We start from the raw sequence: 16,345 nt of genomic DNA on the forward strand, positions 1-16,345 counted from the left end.
AAGAAAAGAATATAAAAACACACACTGGTGTCCAGCTTACACAAAATACCATCAGTGTTGGTATTACTTTGCACCTTTGTTGGGATTCTGAGCAGAGGGTCTGTGCATGGGAAGGGGTCATAGAAGCTGACCTACCATTTCATCCTGGTGTAGCTCCTTGCAGCAGGATCATAGTTGATGCAGCTTAATGGGGTAACATGGGAACACTTCAGTACTATTGCTAGTGTTATACATGCTCTATAGATGATTAGAGGGTCTCAGGCTGTCAGTCTGAAACCAAACTGAACTAAAAAATATTAGTAGAAATGGGCCCAGACTACTGAATCAGAACCTTAGAACCAAACCTTCTAGGACTTTAGTGAGGTTTGGACCAGAATTTAGCAGCTTTGAATATTCTGGCATAAGAGACTGAACTGGAACCTGCACTGTGAAAAGTGCTGAATGTGGAGAAAATTACAGTTTCAGCAGAAAATCTGTAACTTGTCCCCATCTTTAATTAAAATTTAGGCTATGTCTACAGAGTGTTTTGGAGATAGTTCTGTCAGTGATAGACACACTAAAAAGAAAATCATGGGTTTGTGTTCAATTCTTTCCCCCTCATAAGTGTTGAAGCATATGTACCTTTGCAGCACTTGCACCACCAGTGAAAGGAGCACACTGTAGTAGCTATCCCACTCTGCATTGCTTCAGGACACAAAGCCAATAATTACTGTGGCAGGGGTGGTTGTGTGTCACAGCTGTCAGAAACAACCAGTTCTAAGGCAAGGGGTGGGGAGACTTGACCTCACTCCCTGCCTTCCTCCCTGATTCTGCACAACCCATTCTGTCTTCCTGCCTCTGTTTGCACTGTGGAAGGCAGCAGGAGCATTGTGTCCTGGAGCAGAGACAGCTCTGGTTGTCAGAAGGAAGTTATAGGGTGTAGGGGTACACATATCTACAGGCAGAACTGCTGAGTTTCAAAGGGGACAGCTCCTGCTCTGCACTGTGGGACAGCTCTGGAGAGCAATTAGATTGGTAAAATCTTCACTGGCACATTAGTGCAAAAAGATACACATTTGGGTGGTTTAATTTTTGCACTGAAATTCAGGGGTTTCAACGCAAAATGTGGGTTTCCAGTGAAGACACTTGTATGATTTTTGTGCAAAACCCTAACTTTTTGTGCTAAAACTGGCATTCATACACATAGCCTTTGGAAAAATGGAAAAATAGAGCAACAGGCTTAATGGATTTAAAGATTAAAGGAGAGAGAATTTCTGAGAAAAATGTGACAAATGTCAGATTAATGCTGATAAATACTCTTGAGAGGTACTGGATTGAGCAGACTTTGATTCTATTCTCACCTTTCCCATTGACCTACTATGTGACTTGTGGTAAGACATTTCCCCTCCCGTTATCTCTGTTTCTCATCCTTTCTCTGTCTTTTCTATCTGATTATAAATTCTGTGGGAGCATGGGCTGTGTCTTGCTATGATTTTTCATGTTTATCACAATAGAGCCCTTGTCTTGGTGTTCCTTGATGTGCTCGCATATGATGAACAATAAATAATAATAATTACATTTTATATGTTCCATTGTATTATAGCTTTGAATCCCATGTAAAATATCTTTAAGGTTACTGTATGTTTGGTAGCTTTGACCTCTTAGTAGTTTGCACTAGACCCAACCAATGCATTTCCTTTATATTTTAAGTCGTATTTTTCAACCATTTTTCTGTCAGTGCTTTGCAAACTAAAGATCTAAACCTGTTTTTGTGACTGATTTAGAACCAAGCCAAAAAGACAGATCATGAACATTCATGCTTGATATATTTATGAATGTATTTTTTCTGCTTTCAGGGCCGGCACACTTATACACATGAGGCAAGAAGTGAAATACATTAAAACAAAGTCTAAATTATGAGCATTATATGACTTCATTCAATTAAATCATTAAATAAAAATATCAATATTAATTTCATTTTCAGTAAAGAAATATGAGATCTTTGATGTACACCTATTTCCTTTGACAATCAGCTGCAAATTGTAATCTCCCTCCCCCTCCTCCCTAGCCAGGCTTGATTGTAGTTACCATCCACCTTTCCTCTACCCTTTTTATTAAATTGGGAATTGCATTTGTTTCCATGGTAAATAAAATTTTATTTTTTTCAACAACCTTCAGCTAATGAAACAATCTTATTTCCTCCTTTGAAATGGTCTGATCAGCTGTGGCAAAGTTTGAGCACTTCTAAACATGGGGAACATGCCAAAGCGCATATACATCTTACAAGTGAGATCCCCAATTCCACAATGAACTCCATGGGAGTGGACACAAGCACCCATATGAAATCCCATTGAAGATGAGTCTCTGTGTGAACAAGCAGATATGCTTATGTAGAGTTCATTGAAAGATTAGGGTCAAAGTCAAGTGTAAAGCTCATCTCTGGGATTACTTCTGCTGTCCTGACTAAATTCCAAACCAGATAATCAGTCTTTCTCTGTAACTGAATCTAACTTATGTCCTACATTGTTCTTTGCTTCCTATTCATAGAGTCCAAGGCCCAAAGGAACCATTCTGATCATCTAGTCCAATCTCCTGTACAACATAGTATAGTGTGCACTGCTGCAAAATAATTTCAGATCAGTGCTTTTAGGAAAAAACTTCCAATCTCAATTTAAAGATTTCCAATCATGGAGAATCCCCTGTGACTCTTCATAACATAACCTATGAAGAAAGACTGAAAGAATTGGGCTTGTTTAGTTTGGAAAAGAGAAGGTTGAGAGGGGACATGATAGCAGCTTTCAGGTATCTAAAAGGGTGTCACAAGGAGGAGGGAGAAAACTTGTTCTTCCTGGCCTCTGAGGCTAGAACAAGAAGCAATGGGCTTAAACTGCAGCAAGGGATGTTTAGTTTGTACATTAGGAAAAAGTCCTAACTGTCAGGGTGGTTAAACACTGGAATAAATTGCCTAGGGAAGTTGTGGAATCTCCATCTCTGAAGATATTTCAGAGTAGGTTAGATAAATGTCCATCAGGGATGGTCTAGACGGTACTGGGTCCTGTCATGAGGGCAGGGGACTGGACTCGATGACCTCTTGAGATCCCTTCCAGTCCTAGTATTCTATGATAAATTGATCCAGTGGTTAATTACCATCTCTACAAATTCATGCCTTATTTCCAATCTGAATTTGTCTATCTTCTACTTCTAGCCATTTGATTGTATCATGCTTTTGTTGCTAGACTGAAGAGCCCATTATCAAATATTTGTTCCCTATGTAAATACTTATACCCTGTAATCAAGTTGCCCCTTAAAGTTCTCTTTCTTAAACTAAATACATTGTCTTAAATTTAAGGCATGTGTTTTCTAGTTCTTTAATCTGTCTCCCGGCTCTTCTTTGAACGTTCAGTTTATCAGCATCATTCTTAAATTATGGACACCAGAACCAGATACAGTATTTCTCAGTACTTGCATGAGTGCTAAATAGAGGTAAATTCCTCCCTGTTCCTATTGGAGGTTCCTGTTTGTGCATCCAAGGATTTGATCAGACCTTTTGCCAAAGCTTTGCAGTAGGAGCTAATGTTTCCATGATCATCCACCAAAATATCCAAATCTTTTTCAGAGACACTGCTTACCAGGATACAGTCCCCCATCCTATGAATATAGCCTATGTCCTTTGTCCCCAGATGTACACATTTACATTGAACCATATTAAAATGCATATTGTTTGTGTGACCAGTTTATGAAGCAATTCATATTACTCTGTATTTAGGATTTCTATCATCTTAATTATTTATCATTCCCCCAATTTTTGTATCATCTACAAATTGTCAGTGATTATTTTATATTTTCTTCTACTTTCTTATTAATAAAAATATTAAATTGTGTAGAGGCGATAACCAATTCCTACAGGGCCTCACTAGAAACAACCCGCTCAGTGATGATTCACTGTTTACAATTACATTCAGCCCTATCAGCCTAGTTACAATCCATTTTGTGTGTCATGTTAATTTTATATTCTCTTTTTTAATCAAAATATTGTGCTGTACCAAATAAAATATACTACTCTACTCAATATTACATCAACACGATTACTTTTATCAGCTAAAATTGTAATCGCACAAAAACATCAAATTTGTTTTACGGGATCTTTTCCACAAGCCCATGTTGTGCAGCATTATTTTTTACTCTCTTTTTATTTCTTTATTTAATTGAGTTTTGCATCAGTCACTCCATTTCTTGCACTGGATCAAACTCAGATCCACAGTCCTATAATTACTTGGATCATCCCGTTTACATTTTTTTAAATATTGCTACAACTTTAGCTTTCTTCCAGTATCCTGGGATATTCCCAGTGTTCCAAGATTCAATGGAAATCCAGTGAGCACCTCGGCCATCTCTTTTTAACTCTTGGATGTAATTTATCTGGATCTGCCAATTTTAAAATGTTCTGACTTCAGTAGCTGAGACTCTAGTGAACTGGAAAGAGTATTATTGTTATTATATGATTACAACATCTGCTTTTTCCAAATGTGGAAAATATTTATCGAATATTTCTGCTTTTTCTGCATTGTTACCAATTATTGTTCCATATCCTCCATGCTGGATATAGCATCTTTTGAGTTAGGAAACTGTCATCTATAATATTAAGAAATCCCAAGGATGGTTTGTTACTGGCAACATGAGACCTCTATCATATATCAAAGTTCCTCATGACTATACAGCTTTTTCCTCTGCACATTATAGGTAGATGCGTAAGGAGCCAGTCATCCTGTTCCCTGCTGAAATTTGGTGGTGTATACCAAATGCCAATTAATACCATCTGAGGCCAGGACTATAATGGTAAAGGAAATCAGTGCAAGATGCACCGCTCCAGCTACATGAATTGGGTAGCTGTAGTCGATATACCTTGTATCAATTTTTCTGGAGTAGCTTCACAGCAGCATGTCAATGGGAGAAACTCTCCCATCGACTTCCCTTACTCTTTTGTGACTGCGAGGTATCAATGGGGGCACCCTTAGCTTTCAATTTAGTGGGTTCTTACTAGACTCGCTAAATCAAAAGCTGGAAGATTGACCTCCAGAGTGATGATCTTCGCAGAAAGGTAGATATGCCCCCATATTTTATCTGTTAGGACATTGATCCTTAAGAATTGAAGATTGTTTTTTTTTTCAAGTTCCTAGTGACTCACATATAGATAATACCATTTTTGACAGAGTGCTACTCCCTCTCCCCTTTTGCCCTCTCAGTCCTTCCTAAATAAGTTGTAACCGTTGATTTTAACTTTCCATTATTCCAGTCTTTCCACCTGGTTTCTGTATTTCCATCGATCAAATTTAGGCTAATAAATGAGCAATTCCCATTCCTCTTGTCTGTTACTCAGGCTCCTAGCATGATATATAGGCAATTCAAGAATTTCCTCTCTTCTTGTCCTTTGGTTCCTTTATAAACTTTGTTTCCAGTATCTTGATTTTGCAACATCAAAATGTTGATTTCATTTTTCCCTCCCTTTTTGTTGTTTGTTTACTGCCCTCATGACTACCCTATGGCAACATTGCCCTGAGATGACTGGTTCAGCTTATACTGAGATGGAGGCCATCCAAACTGTATTGCTGTGTTTGCTTACAGAGCGTGGACCGCTGTTCCACAAAACAAAAGCCTCTCATCTGATACCACATTACTAAGTCACTAGTTCACATCCTTCACTCTTAGGATCTCAGAGGAAAATTATTTGGATGTTGTTCTTCTTCATGCTTCCAAGTATCCTGAAGCCATTTTTATATGTGAGAGAGTCCTTAACACAGTGTTGATAGGAGCCATCAATGGATCTTTGTTCATCAACTTCAGAAGCATATACAATCTTAGAGAGACTTCTTGGTTCTGGGTATCCACAAAATCAGTATACCATCCTGTTGTCCACCTGTCCTTTGTGGAATGTTCTTATGATTCTTGTGAGTATTGAATCTCCAGGAAAGATAATTTATCTTCTTTGGATGGTTGAAGATCTCTTTGTGGGCAAGCTTGACTTTCATACAGGTTGGGCTGAGCTGCCAGCCATAAGTGTGCTGTGTACTTTCCTCTCTTCTTTGGACAAGCTGAACCTTGAGAGAGATCATCCACAGTTTCCACACTGAAGACCTGGTAGTGGAAACTTCTACCTGTGCAGAATTCCTCTTGGTCCTGTTCTCTCTGGTGAACACAGACCATCCTCATCAGCCTCGGCCTGCCCATCCTCCTCAGTTTCCAAACATGCCGAATGTCTCCAGCTTGTTCTGTGTTGTTGTATTGCTGTGCGCTGTAAAACACCTGCAGCATTATATTCAGGAGCTGGCTGCATTTCAGTGGTAGGTAATGTGATTTCTGTGTAGTATATATTTTATGTATCTTAGTTTATCATGCATTTGGGATCACTGGTTAACAGACACTATACAAGTCTAGTATACTGTTGTCCCTTTGCCAATAACACGATAGAACCTTGCAGGCCAGTTTCCTGCTGAAGAAGGAATCAGTGATGGGGAATTGGGTTATATTAGTACAAATTGCGTATTTTACTTGGTATATACCAGTCCTAGAAGGAAATGCTCACAAAGCACATATAGATAATCCCCTCTTTCAGGAATCTCAACCCAAGCATAAATGCACAGAGCAAAGGAAGGAAGTTTCCATAAGAAATTGCTCCACTTAAAGAGATGAAAACAGAAAGCAAACTCTTGTGTTGCTTGATACAGCTCTCTCATCAACATCTTACAGCACAAAACTAATATAAGTAAAATATATCTCCAAGGACTGTACAAGGTTCTCAGACCAAGAAAAAGAACTTATTATACTATTGTAGGCTATTGCTATAACTATCTTATTATTATTGATAAATAAGCATGTATTAGAACACAGATGCAATAAAATGGATTCTGATACAATAAGATTGAGATTTACAGAAACCTTCATTTTGCAAGAGGCATACAATGATTTTGGTGAAATTAAATTGAAGTTATATATGGGTTTTGTCTATATTCACTCCTAGGAAAAAAGAGAGAAGACAAAGTAAATGGAATTATATACTTGCTTCAGATAGTGCCCTAACTTGAGCCTGCGAAACTCAATTTCCAGTTTTGGGGAAATTTATGTTTCATTCCAATTTGAAATAATCCTAAGTATTTTAAAACTTCTTGGAAATTAGAAATTTCATAAAACTTTATTTTCAGAAACACCTACCCATTTTTCCAAAACAAAAGGTGGTCCTTTGCTGCTCTGAATGGTGGGCAGCAGTGAAATTAACAAGAATCGTATCAGTTTCTGTCAGTGACTGCTAGGACTCCCATGGCCCTCAGCTCTGTGGAAGCACCGTCTCTAGACTTTCAGGCTTTTAGTTCCATGGCAAGGAGCTTGGAGTCCTCAACCTCAGCATGGTCCGGGTGAGCTGGAAGCTTGATCAGCCCAGCAAGTGAACTGTCAGTAAACCAGGAAGGTTTCATAAGGAAATTTGCCTGCACTTCATCAAGTCTGATATGGTATCACAAATACAAAGTGCATGATAAACTGGCTTTTTTTTTTTTTTTTTTTTGCAAAATAATGTTACTGGAAAATTCCCACACAGCCCTAGTCATAACTAGATATCTGGGTATTCCCAAAGTGCTCAGCATCATATTTCTTTAGTTTGTATGTTATATTGATTTTAATGTATATATCTATTTCTGGTAGAAGAGTTGGGAATCCTCTTACACACATAATTCCTGCCCCGTGGTGCTTAGTCTATACAGGTATTTATATCTAGTTGTTTACTGTGAAGGGTGTTTTTTGGTAGAAAATATATTGAGAAAGCAACATGCCCTCTGTTTCTCTTTCAGTTGGTTGTCACCTTAAATGAGCAAGGAATTTTAGCTATCCTTCTCAAACTCTAAGGTGCCTATTATTACATTCCGTTTCAAACATACATATTTAACACCAATGTCATTTCATAAATGAATATCATTTGCTCCCATAATTGACTTGAAATTGGCAACTGAGCCAACTTTGCCTTAATTAAAAATTGAATTAAAAAATCCTGTTTTCTGGCTCATCATACTATTTACATGTCACTAGTTGCCACTCTTCTCCAAACAGATTTCTTAAATCCCTTTGCTTTAGGAAAGTTTAATGCTGTATTATTTGGCATATTTGTTTGTTTTTGTCTGAGTCACCGCATCCCTTCTTATTTCAGTTTATTTCTTGTACCCTTGTGGCCCTTTTCTAATATCATCTCACTGAATCATTTTAATTCTTTTTTTTTACCCTTATGGCTAGTTCTCTGTAACATTCTTTTTTACCTTTATATACAGCATACATTTTATTATTGCAAGGCTCATATCTGCTTACTGTTCCCTTGTATTCTGGTTCATATAATCTTGGTTCATGGAACTAATTATATTTTGAAGCATCCTTAATCTTGTACACCCAAAGAAGCAGCCTTGATAGAGTTCAACTCTAGTTCAAATGGGCCATTTGAACTTCACATTTTGTTATATTTTTTAAGGTGCTGACTACTATTTGCATCTAGAGTCTCATTGTTCTCAACCAGGGATAATTTTCGCAAGGGGGCCACTTAGTGAATTTTGGTCCGTGGTTATGGGCTGGCTCCAATCCTAGAAATGGTGGGGCCTGGGACAGAAGGGGTGGGGTTGGGGACTAGCCTCCTGCAGAGTTGTTTGGGGCCCGAGGCTTTGAATTAAAAACACAGCAAAAAGCTTGTGGCTCTTGACCCTGACATTACCCTGTTGCCTGGCAGCTGGCCAGATTTGCTGCAGTTATGTAAAGGGCTTGAGGCTCAGGCCTCTGCCAGGTTAGTGCTGTGACCAGGAATCATGAACCATTTAAATAGGATCCTGCTGCCTGAGCCAGTGCCTGGAAATTCTGTGGCATGAGCAGCAGGATATAAATAGGAAGTGGCCAGATGCCGTCTGCGGGCCGGATCAATGTGTTAGGCGTGTCGGATCCAGCCCCATCTTGCCTAGCCCTGTACTAGACGCTGCTGTACAGTAACATAGGGTATGCCTACATTGCCAAAACAGATGTTTTTTAGCTAGGTTAGCTAACCTAGGTTAAAACATCAATGGAGACATGACAATTCTGCTTTTAACTCAGGGGGGCTCTCCTTCTGGCATAGTTACTGCCTTTCATGAAAGTGAAGTAATTATGCCAGCATAGAGAATCTTCACCAGATGTGGCACAATTGCACAGATCTATACATGCAGATGCACCAGTATAGTGCTCCTAGTGTAGACTAGCCCTCAGAGACATTCCCTATTTGCCATAATTAATATTTGTTACCTCGTTATATTCATTAATTAGTTAGCTCTCATTAGCTATTCCTAAGTATTTGCTGACAGGTTGGGCAGATAATTTTCACATTGGCTTGTTGACAAACTGTTTTCTTTGATTGTTATCATTGGCTTGTTAACATAAGTCACTTGTATATTGTTTCTAGTCTCTGGTTTGATGACTGACACAGTTTAAAACAGGAAAACAGCAAATAATTTTCAGCCAAATTTTCATTTGTGCTAAGATGTGTAAAACTTCGTGGGCATGCTAACACTTTCACTAATACCCCTCAGGAAGTCCACTCACTCTCTCTGGTCCCTTGCGGTCTCCACTTCCAGAGGGAATAACGCAATCCTGTTCTCATAGCCAGTACAATACAGGAGGGTTTACTGGTTATATGAGCACAGTACAGGAACTCTCAGGAACCATGTGCCTGGCTTCCCTAAACACAACATGTGTGAGTCTCCCCTGCATCAAAGTGCCTTCTCCTTCTGCCCAGTCCAAAAAGCCTCCTCCTTCCAGATGCTCCTCTAATATCCCTCTTCCCCATCCTTTGTCTTCTGTCCAAGTAAACAGGGACACCTCGGCCCCTCTCTTCTCTGACATTCCTATCATCCATCCTTTGTTTCTCTCATCCATCTTTTGTGCTTCTCAGGTCACTGGGATCTTCTCTCTGCAGTCCATTATCCTCCCACTGGCCAGAACCAGCTGTGTTGTCCAAGCTGGGTCTCCTATTCACCAGGTCACCAATTCCAGGGTCTTCATTCTCCATGCCACTGATTGGGATCCTGAGTTCTGTACTGATTCCTGTTGTAACCGACTCCCTCTCCCTTCACCTTATTAAACAAAAGTGACGAGGAGTCCTGTGGCACCTTATAGACTAACAGATTTATTGGAGCATAAGCATGTCATGCATCTGACAAAGTGGGTCTTTGCCCACGAAAGCTTATGCTCCAATAAATCTGTTAGTCTGTAAGGTGCCACAGGACTCCTTGTCGCTTTTGCAGATTCAGACTAACACGGCTACCCCTCTGATACTTATTAAACAAGTAACACCTAGGAACACTGAGTGCCACACCCTCTGTATGCAAGCCCTTCAATCCCCTCTCCCCCCAGAAAAACTTCCCACTTTGTCAAAGGGGGTATTAAACATCGACTGTATTGTAAATAGGGCTGTCAAGCGATTAAAACATTTAATCACGATTAATCGCACACGCCTCCGCTTTGAAACGCTGGAGTAGCATTTCAACGGGGCAACACTGCATGGAGCCTTGAATCAGCTGGAGTCCCCAGCTGACCCCAGGCTCCATGCAGTACTGCCCCTTTAAAGCACCATGACAGTGTTTCCAAGGGGCAGTGCATTAGGAACCAGGGATCAACTGGGGACTCCAGCAGACTCCCAGCTCCGTGATGCAAAGCCCCTTTGAAGTGCTGCTCCAGATGATCCCCAACTCTACTTGCACTGCCCCTTTGAAGTGATGGAGCGGCACTTCAAAGGGGCAATGCAGCATTAACGCCTGCAATTAATGTGTTTAAAAAATTAACGTGTTAATCCTGTTCTGCATTAATCGCAGGCATTAACGCAGGTCAATTAACAGCCCTAATTGTAAACCATCTTCTCTGGTTTATGGACATTCAGTGAAAAGGTACCAAATTGGTCCACCTATGTGTCTACCTTATTTCATCTAAAATTCCATCCTCTTTTTTTCTTTCCTTGAAAGAAAAACCTGTTTCTAACATATAACTAAAAATGTTAATATATTTCCCTGGAAATATTAAAGACTACTAGTAATGATGATTTACAATCTTTATTTCGCATTGGAGTATAAAGGTTAATGGTGCCTGTGAAGACCTTTCCCCTAGTGACTGACCAATGGCAACTCCAGTGGCCGATTGGTGGCATTTTAGAGAAAGCTTGTATGTGTTCATTGCATTAAAATCTGCCAACAGCTGTAGTTGTCAATTGAGCCAAATATTTTAGGCTGCAGTGTCTAGCACACAAAGAATGTAGTTGGTGTGCATTGTCAATTTTCCTTTAATATTTCCTTTACAGGCTTAAACAGAAGAATTTGCAAAAACCCCGGAAAAACATTTTTAGTTGCCTGGGGCTTTTATATGTTGTTCCCACAGAAACCAACCACATCTGAATGATTCTGCTATTTTCTTCACAGAGAGAATGCAGTCGGTAGGAAAAAGCATTGTAGGTCACAGGAGTAAGAGGCCCCATAAAGAATTTATTTTGTGTATGGATTAGGATGGAGGAATTGGTTCAGAGTTGAGAAGGATCCACTCAAGCCTTGGATCTGATTTTTTTAAGCTGAGAAAAATTATTAATATTGTTTAATAATATGTCATGGTCACTGTGAACGAGTTCGTCCCACAGAGTCAACTATAAACTAATCTTATCACCGAGAGTTAAGCATAAGCAGCCACCACCAAGGCCGGTGGCCCCTTTTATTACGCACGTTCGTGCTTACACCCGAGCCGGATCTAGCGGTCAGCGGAGTAGGGGGGTTCGGGCCCGCCCCCTCTCCGAACCCCGGCCCAGGGCCCTAAAGGCAGGGACCCCCGGTCCCTCCCTAGCGGATGGGGGAATGCCCCAAAACACACCCGCTCCCGGGCTCCACGACCCCGCCCTGGGCCGCTTCCTACTCCACCAGGCCTCCCGGCCCGTCTCCCTTGACATCTCTTGCTTCACCTCTCCCTCCTTCTCCCCTCCTCCAGCTCCGTCCCCCGCCCTCCTCTGCACCGTGCCGGCCCCGGGTTTAAATCCCCCGCCGGCTCCGTTCCCCCTCTGCGTCACTTCCCCTGCGACACCTCCCAGCCACCCTTCCCCCGTGACATCATCCCCCTGCGCCTCACCGGCCCCTCCCTCTTGGGCCCTGCCGGTCGGCGCCTCCTGCCTCCCGACGCTGCCCGCGCCGACTGCCGGCGCGTTTCTGCATCCCGGCGCGGCGGACTGGGCCGTGCTCTCCACCCCCCGGTGTGTCCGCCCGGCGTCCCCCGGCGCGCTCTCAGTGCGGGGCGGGAGTGCCCCGTCACACCACTCCCCCCTCGTCTCATTACTTATACTTGCCCCCTCCCCCGCGGCTCCCTCCGACCTTCTCGATAGGCAGTCCGCGTTTTGATGTGCACTCCCCGGTCGATGCACAATTTTGAACCTGTATGGCTGCAGACTCAGGTACCACCGGAGTATTCTTGGGTTGGTATCCTTCATGGTGTTGAGCCACTTCAGGGGGGCGTGGTCAGTTACCAGGGTAAAGCAGGCCCCTGCAAGAAAGTATCGGAGAGCATCTACCGCCCACTTAATGGCTAACGCTTCTTTCTCGATAGTGGCGTATCCCTTCTCTCTATCAAACAGTTTCCGGCTTAGATACAGGATCGGGTGCTCGGCCCCCCCCCATCTCCTGCGTCAATACGGCCCCTAACCCTGTTTCCGACGCGTCGGTTTGGAGGGTAAAGGGTTTTGCAATGTCAGGTTGGGCGAGCACCGGCGCCTGAGTCAGTCTCTCCTTTAGAGCCTGAAAGGCCTTCTGACACTGCTCCGTCCATTGGACTCTCTGGGGCTTCCCTTTGCGGGTCAAGTCCGTTAGCGGGGTGGCTAATGATGCAAAGTGGGCCACGAATCGGCGATAATACCCCGCCAACCCCAGAAACTGTCTTACTTGTCTTTTTGTGGTGGGGATAGGGTAGTCCCGCACTGCTTGAATTTTATCCACAAGGGGCCTCACCGTCCCCCGACCTACCGTGTACCCCAGATACATCACCTCCTTCTTCCCAAACTGGCATTTCTTGGGGTTGGCCGTGAGGCCCGCTTGTCTCAAGGCCTCCAGGACTGCTGCCACGTGTTCTAGATGTTGCTCCCACGTCTCGCTGAACACTATGATGTCATCAATATACGCGGCCGCGTAGGGCTGGTGTTCTCTCAGGACCCGGTTCATGAGGCGTTGGAAAGTTGCGGCCGCCCTGTGCAGGCCGAATGGCATGGTCCAGAACTGGTAAAGGCCGAAGGGGGTCGAGAAGGCCGTCTTTTCTCGGGCCGCTGGCGACAACGGGATCTGCCAGTAGCCTTTCGTTAAGTCGATCGTGGAGAGGTACCGGGCCTTCCCCAGCTGGTCCAACAGCTCATCGATGCGCGGCATAGGGTATGCGTCGAACTGAGAGATCGCATTAACCTTCCGGAAGTCAATACAAAACCGGAGGGCCCCCTCTGCTTTGGGAACCAGCACAATCGAGCTCCGCCACCCGCTGTGCGATTCCTCGATTACCCCCCAGTCCAGCATGTCCCCCAGTTCCTTCTTTACGACGTCCCACATCTTACGGGGGAGGGGGTCTCACCTGGTCCAATACCCGCTTCCCCGGTTCGGTGACGATCTCATGCTGGGCCAGATGCGTCCGTCCCGGTCTGCTCGTCAGCACCTCCCGATGCCTCTCTAGTAGGTCCCGGAGCTCCTGTTGTTGTTGTCCAGTGAGTTCGGCCCCGAGCGTGGCTTCCTTGACCGTCACCTCCGGGTCTCCCCATGGTCCGAATTCCACATCCTTCATCTGTGTTTCTATCAGGAAGGCTTCCCGGGGCACCCACCGCTTCAACAGGTTAATATGGTAGATCTGGGTGGCCCGCTGAGGACCATCCAGCTGTATCTCGTAGTCCACCTCCCCGACCTTCCTTAACACCCTGAAGGGCCCCTGCCAGCGTGCCAGTAACTTGGACTCTCTGTCCGGTAAGAGGAGCAACACCTGGTCGCCAGGCGCGAACTCTCGAACCTGGGCTCTTTGATTATATTGCTGGCACTGCCCTTCCTGGGCTTTCTGCAAGTTCTCCCGTGCCCATTCGGCCAGGGAACCTAGTCTCTGTTGGAGCCGTGTTACGTAGTGGACCACCCCCAGGGCCGGGGTAACCTGAGCTTCCCATCCTTCCCTCACTAAGTCGAGGACCCCCCGGGGCTTCCGCCCGTAAAGCAGTTCGAAAGGCGAGTAACCCACCGAGGCCTGTGGCACCTCCCGGATGGCAAACATCAGAGCAGGGAGTAGCTTATCCCACCCCCGGGGTTCCTCCTGTACAAATTTTCTAAGCATACCTTTCAATGTCCTATTGAACCTCTCGACGAGGCCATCGGTTTGGGGGTGGTAGACGGAGGTGCGGATCTTGCGGATTCGTAGGAACTTGCACAGTTTGGTCATTACCCTCGCCGTCAGGTTAGTGCCTTGGTCTGTCAGTAGCTCTTTCGGCAAGCCTACCCTTGAAAACACCTTGACTAGTTCCTCCGCTATCACGTTGGCGGTGGCCTTCCGCAGCAGGATAGCCTCGGGGTAGCGGGTTGCGTAGTCCACGATTACCAAGATGTAGACATGCCCTCTTCCTGACTTTTCCAAGGGCCCCACCAAATCCAAGGCTATTCGTTCGAACGGGACGCCCACGATGGGCAGGGGAACCAGCGGGGCGGGGGCCACTTTCTTGCTAGAGGTCCTTTGGCATTGGGGACAAGACATGCAAAAATTCTTGACCTCTTGGTACACCCCGGGCCAGTAAAACCGCTGTAAGATTCGCTGCTGGGTCTTCTCGCTGCCCAGGTGTCCTGCCCAAGGGTGATTGTGCGCTAGCTCCAGTACCTTCCAGCGGTATGGGCGCGGCACTAACAGTTGTGGGTTTTCCTGTCCGTCCGCCCCCACTGCCACCCGGTAGAGTCGCTCTCCCCGTACCTCAAAGTGTGGTCCCAGCTGCTGCCGCCCTTCTCCCTCTGGCGTTTCCTCTGCTTCTGCCCGCACCTGGGTCCATGCTGCCTGTAGAGTCGGGTCCTCCCGCTGGTGTGTCAGGAAGTCCCCCTCTTCCACCTCCAGGCGTAGCGGGGGGTTTGGTCCCCCGGCCTCGGGCCTCCCGGTTTCCCCTGAGGTGGGGACCTCTTCCCCTTGGGCTGCCAGAACGGGTTTCTTTCGTCCCGGCCCCGGGCCCTCGTGACCTGTCCCCCATTCCTTTAGCAGGGCGGCCAGCCCCGGCCAGTTTCTCCCTAGCAGCGCTGGGTAGGGGAGTTTGGGGGATATAGCGGCCTGGCAGTGCGCCCGGATCTGCCCATCATCGATACATACTTGGGCGGTGTCGTACGGGTGTACGTCCCCGTGCACACACCTCATCCAGATCTGGGGCCCACGGGTCTGGGAATCGGGGACCATGTCCTCCCGCACCATGGTCTGGCCGCACCCCGAGTCCACCACCGCCCTTACCCGCTTCCCATTCAGGCTTATCAACCTGGTTACCTGGGCTCTCGATGAAGTGGTCCCGGCTGCCCCGTCCCGTTTTCTCTGCCCGAAGGTACAATCCATCAAGGGGCAGTCTTTTTTGAAGTGCCTCTCCTCGCCACACTGGAAGCAGGCTCCCCTCGGGCTAGGGTCTGCCCTCGGGCTGGGTACCCCGGAATCCCCGCTCGCTCCCGGTTGGTTCTCGTTCCTCCTTGGCGGGTTCCAGACTGGGGCCAGTTTCCGCTCTACCCCCGGGCCCCACGATGGTCTGCGGGCCGGTGGGTCTGCCCGGTGTGAGGTGTCCGCCCCCCCTCTACTGGCCGGGTTCCGTCGAGGCCCCGAGGGAGTGGGAGGGGGGTGTCTTCCCCCCGTTTCCTCCGCTGCCGAAAATCTCTCCATCAGCGTGATCGCTTCTTCCAGCGACTCCGGCCAGTGCCGGCGAACCCATTTTTGCCCCTCGGCAGGCAGGATCCAGAGGTACTGTTCTAACACCACTTGCTCCACGACCTGCAGTCCGGTCTTGCTGGCCGGTTCCAGCCATCGCATGCCTGCTTCCCTGACCCGCTGCCCCAGCGCCCGCGGGCGCTCCTTCGGGTCATAACGGGTGTCTGGGAATCGCTGTCGGTACGTTTCCGGGGATATGCCCAGCTGGTCCAACACGGCTTCCTTGACTTTGTAATAACACAAAGCATCCTTGTCTGCCATACTTCTATAGGCCAATTGGGCCGGGCCTGTTAGGAAGGGGGCTAGCAAGGTGGCCCAGTGCTCCTGAGGCCACTTCGCGGCGGTAGCCACCCGCTCAAAGGTGACCAAAAATGCTTCTGGATCGTCTTCGGGTCCCAGC

General features: G+C 45.7%; 1 protein-coding gene across 1 annotated transcript in view; it reads left to right on the forward strand.

Annotated features, from left to right (window-relative positions):
- LOC149525182 (ALK tyrosine kinase receptor-like) overlaps positions 1-16,345 on the forward strand; it is a 481,148-nt gene that overhangs the window by 349,258 nt on the left and 115,545 nt on the right. The window lies entirely within an intron of this gene.

The sequence above is a fragment of the Pelodiscus sinensis genome, chromosome 3 (assembly GCF_052426305.1).
Source record: "Pelodiscus sinensis isolate ZL-2025 chromosome 3, ASM5242630v1, whole genome shotgun sequence".
Classification (NCBI taxonomy): domain Eukaryota; kingdom Metazoa; phylum Chordata; order Testudines; family Trionychidae; genus Pelodiscus; species Pelodiscus sinensis.